Below are 7419 nucleotides of genomic sequence, written 5' to 3'. Positions count from 1 at the left end.
ATACTAAGGGGAAATAGATTAAGAAATATGTAATAAGAAAAAATGGAAAAGTGAAAGGAAAAGAATCAAAAGTTGCCCTAATCCGCCACCATGAACGAAAAGATACTCAGTAATCGCCAACAAGTAAAGATGCCAAACGGCCAATAAAAGATGCGAGCTGAGTCCGAAAAGAAATGAACCACATTCAAACACATACAAAAAAAGGGCATGGTCGCTTCATAATAGATGAAGACCAGATTAAAGAAAACACATGCATGGAGCTAGTATAAAAAAAAAGGAGAAAATGCACATATATGTAAAACAAACACAAGATACAAGGGACAGGGGAGGGCAACTCCCTCCCGAAGAAGTTGGGGAGTGTGAGGAACATTATAGATAATAATAATATCCCACTCAACAAGCAAGCAGCAACACAATCCAACGCTGCAATGATATGCCAGATACAAGATACAGTCGAGACACAAACCGTTGGAGATACGATATACGACCAAGCCTAGCACTGATACATCGAACCGGATCACGGCAAATGATTTACGATCAAACATGGCCGATCGAACCACACGCAACCGCTGGCGATTTCGTTCAAGCGGGAAGATGCGTAGGAGGCATAATATGAGAAATCGGCAAGTAAAGATACGATATACGACCAAGTCTAGCACTGATCGAACGAACCGAATCAAGGCAAATGATTTACGAGCGAACATGGCCGATCAAACCACACGCTACCGCTGGCGATTTCTTACAAGCGGGAAGATGCGTGGGAGGAGGAACATAAGAAATCGGCTGTATAAGAGCGAATGAAACGAGGCTTGACGGCATAATCACAAATCAAAAGAGGACATTGGCCTATTAAGAAAATCCAAGAGCACAGAGAGGCAATAAGAAAAGTACTTGCACTAGCATATACTTCATGCATGCGAGTCCGAAAGCAATTAGATCGCGAACAGCCGAAACCAAACGAACAAAAGAGAGTAAAAGTGATGGCCAAGCAAGCCCGTAAGACGGGTGCGGGGTATGCATGGTGCCGAAACGAAATCAAGTGAGGGCTATGCTTGTGAATCGGGGAGTAGCGAAAGTCAACGGAATAAGATGGGCGACAAATAGGAAAGCGACGCCAATACGAGAAAGTGATAGAAGCCAACACAGCGACCGAGATGCTATGCAGGCAAGGGAGAAAGACAAGACAAGGTGGCACGCAGCCACAAAGAAAGTGGACACATATGCGCCAAGGATTTACGGGACTTTCACCAGGCATAGCCACAAGTAGATATATATATATGTATAGCGGTACTACACCAATCAATTCCTGAGGCCGTGGGAGCTGCCTATATAAAGGCAACACCCATCAAGGAAATCAGCAAGTCAACAAGTCGTGATCAACCAAGTTACGGCCTTACGAGTAACCTTAAAAGCTCCTGGGAAAAGGGATCGATGAGAAGTAGAATAACTGAGAAGGCCTCACGAGTTACCACTCAAGTTAAGGAAACGGCCACGCGATTTATCCACAATCAGCGCTGTCCAAGTTCGAGACTTCTCCAGGGAAATTGGTCATACCCAGCCGAGCCCAAAATATTATAAATAAATACGTGCTTTAAAACCATTAATCAAACAAACGAGTTCTAATTTCACCAGGGCACGAAATAAATTTTGTTGTGCCGAACCTATCCCAAGAGATATTGGAAATAACCCAAGGGACGAGAAAGGATCGTTAGAAATTGTTTTTATTGTCTGTCAAATCTTCTACTTGTTCATCTATTTGCAGAGGAATGATACTCTGCATAAAAATGGCAAAAAGTCCAAAGCCTCTAACTATAGGGGTATCTTAAAATTGTCCGCTATTCCGAAAGCTTTTGAGAAAATTATAACTTCTGCATTTATGTGTATTTAAACAAAAGTACAAAAGCGACTGCAAGAATTCGCGAAATGAAAATAAAAGTCGGATGCTGAAATTGTAATTAAACCGATTATGAGTTTAAAAGTTATAGAAAAGTATTTAAACGTCAGTCCTCTTCAACGGGTGAAATTAATCGATTAATACTGGATGAACATTCAATCATACAAGTAGCAACTCGGCTACAACAAGCACCAGTATCAACGGAAAATCTTCTTCTTTATCCAATTCCATTCCTGTGACATCTGGTGTACCTCAAGGTAGTCATCTTGGCCCTCTGCTTTTCACATTATTCATTTACGATCTTCCATCAGTCATTGTTCATTCGCGTGTGTCTATGTATGCTGACGATGTTAATATTGTCTGGACGTTGACGCGTACAATGCGAAGTTCGATCAAGTGGCCCATACGACACCAGGACATAACCTGTTTCGCGCGAGCCCAAGCAGAGCGCTGTCCACCTCCCGCCCGACCGACCGTGGGGCGCCGCCGCATATCGGACGGCACGATCGCGTGGACAAATACAAATAAAACGGACTGTTGGAGGAGAACTCCTGAATTTAAATTCATTAATTTAATTATTCTGAAACATTAACCATTGGGTTAAATAGCTAAACTATCGATATATCGCAAGCTCAAAGAGAGTTCAATCTAGCATCACTGTTGGCTCTCTTCTTGCGTTTCCCTTTACATTTTACTTTGTATTACTCTCTCTCGTAGCATATAAGAATTGAAGAATTTACTGTACCAAGAGAACTCGAATGCGACGGACGCCAAATAAATGTAAAACTACTAACGTCGTCTAATCTGTTTCGGGAAGATTGTTGCAAGGGAAGTTTTGATTCATCGAATTCAAACGAGTAGCAGATTATAATTATGGCCGAGAAATTGGCCAACATTTTGGCGACCGTGACAGGACCATAAACTTGCTGTTAAATAAATTTTGGTTCAAGTGCAACTAAGTTAAATTCGTTGTTTTATAACTTCTTGAGCTACCACAAGTTTCCGAAAAGGGATTGCAAGCGGCAATCAATCATCAAACACCCGTTGGGACATCTAGGAAGAAAAGTCGACATCATTAATGCATATGATACCACGTTAAACTCTCCACATACTGCAGTAAAGTCATTGGAATAAAACCGCATGTATTCAATCAAACAATTACTGTACTCGCACTTGTCCAATAAGAGAAAACCGAACAGTTATATTTTCGTCGTTTGTCATTCCACTCACAAACACAAACAAGCGTGAGTGCCTGCGCCAACTGTACATCAAAAAACAGTAAAGTTTGCGAACATACACATATAACTATTCAACATTCGCGTTGGTTCTGCTACTTGGAGGTGTTGCTGGCGTTTATTGAAGCATTATAGGCAAAGACGGTTCAAACACTCCCGTAAGCTCAAAGGGAACAGACAAACTAACAAATCTTAGATCCCAGCGGACTCACTTTGAAAATCATTTTCGAACTTTACATGAAAAGATCATTGCTACGAGCGACCAAGAAGATGCCGATACACTAGACTGCAGACTTCAAATACTTGAATCTCATTATAGGCAAATTACTCATATTCAATCACAAATTGAAAATTTGCACGTGATTGATAAAGAGCGCAGTAATTTAGATGAAATGTACATAAAGGTCTAGGTACATTTATTGTCTCTTTTACAAAGAAAACGTTCAACGGGACCAGTAAAATGTCTCCTACAGTGGTTCACAGTTCGATGGCAAATATTCAGCGTTTAAGATATTCAAATCGTCTTTCTTGAATCTAATTCACAACGATCAACACATGCCAACAATTGATAAGTTCAATTATCTTCTCGAATGTTTATCGGGACCTGCACTGGAGGTCGTGCAGTCGTTCCAAGTCACCGAACAAAACAACAGTCAAGCTTGGTCAAGATTAGAAGCTTGCTAATCGCGACAACGACGTTCTAATCTTCCATGATTCAATATCGAGTCCAGAAGCAAGACTGTTGCAGAAGCTCATCGATAATGCGTCCGCTATACGCGGATCACTTCTTACACTAGGATCAACTGAGGAAATAATGAATAACATCATGATTCACATACTTCTTACGAAGGTTGATGCCGAGACCAAAGGCGTCTACGACGAAAAGCAAAGGCTTCGACAAGCCTTCAACGTGGGAGGAATTCTGCACAATTCTTCATCGCCGCTGCCAGTTCCTAGAAAGTCATCAGACAGGTCAACTCGGTCAGCGCAATAGTTCACTAGGAGGAAAACGACCATCAAAGTCAAAGGCATTCATACACTGCCATTCGACGGCACACTATGTTAGTAATTGTAAATCATTTGGAGAGTTATCGCTACAACAAAGGTTCGAAACAGTCAAACGGACCAATGCATGTCTTAACTGTCTGCGAACGGGATTGTCAAGGATTGTCCCTCACTCTCCCGGTGCAAGGTGTGCCGATCGGCTTATCATACGTTATTGCATCAATTCGCCTCCACCCCGATAAAAAACCTATCATCAACGATTCAATCTGTTAATCCAATAACTAATTCACAAAGCACTTCGTTATTAACGAACACTGATAAAAAGGGAATGCTTCCTACTGCATTGGTTCACATAATGGATAAAGCTGGCCAATTACATACTGTACGGGCACTTTAAGATTCATGTTCTGAACCTAATTTTATTACAGAAGAGACTGCCAAGCGGCTAAATCTGGATAGGACTCGTGTATTTCAAGAATTCAGCTGCATTACCGGAAGCAGTCAAGGCATTAAACACAATGCGTTGGCCACAATACGTTCTAGGCATTCATCATTTACGTGGTCCGCCAACTTTGCCGTCATTAAGAAAATTTGTGCTCAGCAACCACACGAGCATATCGATACATCAAATTGGACTATACCTACGGATATCAATCTAGCCGATCCGTATTTCAACGAGCCCCACAAGTTACACATTTTAATAAACACGAATGGGCTGTTTGCAGCCATCTTCCATGGTCAGCAAGGCTTGTGCGAAAACATGCCATATTTAATCAACCCGGAATATGGATGGATAGTTGGTGGAAATTTGGAAACCACACACGAAAGGCCTCGACAACAATGTTTATTGGTACACGTCAACCCATCACTTGATCTTCTAGTTAAAAGATTTTGGGAAATTGAAGACTGTGAGTTTGTTGGTAACCGACAAACCAAAGAAGAACAGGAATGCGAAAGCCATTTTTGTAAAAATGCAATTGTAAAATCAGATGGAAGAAGTTCGACTTCCCCCAGAGAAATTAGGATTCTCCTACGACAACGCAGTACGGCGTTTCAAATCCTTAGAAAATCGCCTCGACCGCGACGATCAACTAAAAAAAGGATATGTAGATTTCATCAACGAGTATGTAAAACTTGGCCACATGTCTACCAAAACTGTCGCAAGCAACGAACCGCATTATTACATACCTCATCATCACTTTTACTCGTTGCAGAGGACGGACGTGTTTTTTTGCGCTTATCAACTTTTATTCGCGATTAAATACTTTTACATAACTCTTAAATTATCGGTTTAATTAATAATAATTTCAACATCCGAATTTTATTTTCATTTCGCGAATTCTTGCTGTCGCTTTTGTTTAAATTTAAATAAAATCAAAACTTACAACAATACTTGCATTAGCGGTGTTGTTGTTTGCTTATCTTTTTTGCTTTTGTGTCTTTACCGTTTTAACTAACTCTCGCGCTAATTAAGATTGAGTCTGTTCTGGTTGAGTGTTAAATCAAGACTGCTTTATTGAATCAAATCATATTCTGGTTTGGCTTACATCTAAGTGTTTATAATGTTTTCTTCTGGTCACTTTTCTTGTGACACTCTATGTTTAGGGAAACTGTCACTTATCTTGTGACACTCTATGTTTAGGGAAACTGTCACTTATCTTGTGACACTCTATGTTTAATGGAATGGTATTGTTTATGTTTACATTAATGTGGAGTGTAGACCTCTTGGGTCGGCTGTTATGGGAAGTGTTGCTAATGGCATAACTCCTCCCCTCTGAGAGTATGAATTCTCCTGAATTCTGTTTACATTAATGTTTATATTTTTCTTTTTACAGTATATATGTATATAAATGGATAAACATATAATAATAATAATAAAAAGTGTTAAAAATATGCCATTTGTCATTTTCTTTTCGTATTTAAGTTCTGTGATTTCTTTTAAATTGTCAAAATTATCTATTGGTACATGATCAAAGTTAATTGTGTTTTTATAGGTTTGATTAAATAGTTCTGTTGGATAAAAAAATTTTTCGTGAAATTCTCTTTTTTCGTTAAAAAATATTTCATTTAGAATTTGAATTTTACAGTTACCGAATTGAATTAAGTTACTTCCCTTAAGTATAATATTTCTTTTATCGCAATTTTGATATATTTTTGTATTCTTGGCATTTTTGATTATAATTGTATCATCGTCAATTTCTTCGATACTCGTTATATTGTTGAATACAAATTTGCAATTATTATTAATGGTACAACTTTTACTTAATTTTAATTCTTTTAAAATTTTGTTGGGTTCATATGTAAATGTTTTATTATTTATTTCTGCAATTAACTGATTTTCTTGGTCTATTTGTATATAATCTATATTTGGTATAGGAATTATTAACTTAACATCTTTGGTTATAAATGATTTTGGGATTTTAATTGCGATTATGATGCAATTATTCGTATATTTTAAAATGCCCATACGGATTAGCTTTAATTTATAAAAATCAATGTCAAATTTATTTATTTCCTCTTCTGATAAAATTTCTGGTACGATTATATTATTTTTTGCTGATGCTATGTTTTCCTGAATATAATTTATTTTGAATTCTATATTTTTTAATTTCCCCATTGGTCATTATGAAGTATTTTCATTTCTATTTCTTGATTTTGATTGTCCATGCTTGCAAGTATGTCCTTGATTATTGTTCTGTCTTGTTTAATTGTTTCTGCTAAGTTGTGTATTGTTTTATTAAAATGTGTATTTATAACAATTTGTTGGTTCATGTCTTGTATAATATTATGGTTGTTTTGGTCAATATTGTTAAGGTGGTCTAAAATATCTGTTCTATCTTCATCGTCCATAATTCCAAAAAGCCATTTGTATGTTGTTCCTACAATATTTAACATTCCTCTTTTTATTCTGTTGTTTGGGGTTATAGCATTAACTATTTCCGTGGAATAAGTTTGTATAGGTGCATATCCTGCATTTGATTGAATTGGTTCAATTTGTAATCTGCCTTGAACACACATTATAACGTAAAAAATTATGAAAATCTGAGGATAAGAGAAAAAAAAATTTTGTTTCAAGGATGTCAATCTGTATTTTGATGGAAATTAATTTTTTCCTGCTTTGACGGTCTTTTTATATTACATGGATAAATATTATTTAATGTTGTAATTCTAAAATAAGGTTCATCCTTATGCCTAACTCGTTTATAGTTTTTAATTGGTCCTTCCTGTCTTTCCTCCTCATAATCTTCTCTTGTATTATTTTGTTTACTTAAAATTTTTTTCTAC

This window comes from Drosophila willistoni, unplaced genomic scaffold (assembly GCF_018902025.1).
Source record: "Drosophila willistoni isolate 14030-0811.24 unplaced genomic scaffold, UCI_dwil_1.1 Seg45.1, whole genome shotgun sequence".
In the NCBI taxonomy this organism is placed as follows: Eukaryota; Metazoa; Arthropoda; class Insecta; order Diptera; family Drosophilidae; genus Drosophila; species Drosophila willistoni.
The sequence above is the reverse complement of the archived record's forward strand: the minus strand, read 5'-3'. Positions refer to the sequence as shown.